Below are 1079 nucleotides of genomic sequence, written 5' to 3'. Positions count from 1 at the left end.
CCTAAAGGAGGATAGTGGAGTAAAGGAGAAAGATAACTTCAGCCTAGAGTCCACCGGGTTCACATTTGTACGAGCCTCGGGCAACAGCAGCAGCAACAACAACGACAACAACAACAACAACAACAACAGCTACCTACAAAAGATTGATTATTAGTTAGGAGAGTGAAAAGGTTAACTGAAACATTTATCAGTGAAAAGGTTAAGGCTTTGTATCTAACCTCCCCAGTTCGAAACCTTCTCTCCTAAGAGGAATAGAGTCATCCATAGGTTGCAAGAATCATATGCTATGACGTACTGGGGCTGCAGTGGACAGTCCCTTGATCAAATACGACGCTCTGTATGTTATTCTGCTAAGTCTAAGCCATTTATATTATTCATTTGAGAAGACCCTTTCGAAATGAAGTGACCGTAAGCTACTTAGTCCACAACCGCACAAGTTTTCCTTTTTTAATCGTGGTCAGAGCTGACAAATTAAATCTACTAGCGAATTACTTGTCATAGTGAAGTTTATATTTCCGTTGCCTCTACGCAGTTTTCTCCATTTTAATGAAGTTCTTTGTAGTGAGTTGGTTAATGGTGGCAATAATGTCGTTTCGTGGTGGCAGTGATTTAATATATAGGACGTTTCATCCATTGCCAGACGCCATGTATCCCAAACGGGGTGGCCAAGGGCTTAGAGTTAATTGTTTTACAGGGAGGGGCACTAATCCTCCACCAACCCCACTTGACACGTAGGGAGAACATTATGCCAACAGCATATGGTGTTCCCAGGCGGTTACCCATCCAAGTACTAACCAGACCCAACGCTGCTTAACTTCGCTGATCAGACGGGAAGCGGTGTACTCAACGTGGTATGGCCGTTGTTGCCAAAGCCAAATGATCTTATCCAGTTCAGGGCAGCTTTCTAGTGGTGAAGTAGTTCGTGAGGTACGTAGCTAACATCTTTTGTTCAAAAAGTCTCCCCTTGTAGAAAATTAAAATGTCTCAAGGAAGGAAGCCCATGGAAAAGATATCACTTGACTTAGGTTACCATTATCTCATACAATATGTTCTTTGTGCAATCTTTGTCGATATAAAAT

The 1079-nt window shown here is 42.2% G+C and overlaps 1 non-coding gene across 1 annotated transcript; it reads right to left on the bottom strand.

Annotated features, from left to right (window-relative positions):
• Positions 1-746: 746 nt before the first annotated feature.
• Positions 747-865, bottom strand: LOC145401437 (5S ribosomal RNA). The gene has a single exon (XR_013897588.1). It is a non-coding gene; the product is annotated as a 5S ribosomal RNA (ribosomal RNA).
• Positions 866-1079: the final 214 nt, after the last annotated feature.

This window comes from Coenobita brevimanus, chromosome 55 (assembly GCF_032717465.1).
Source record: "Coenobita brevimanus isolate Jiangsu-jjx chromosome 55, ASM3271746v2, whole genome shotgun sequence".
NCBI classification, from domain to species: Eukaryota; Metazoa; Arthropoda; class Malacostraca; order Decapoda; family Coenobitidae; genus Coenobita; species Coenobita brevimanus.
The sequence above is the reverse complement of the archived record's forward strand: the minus strand, read 5'-3'. Positions and strand labels throughout refer to the sequence as shown.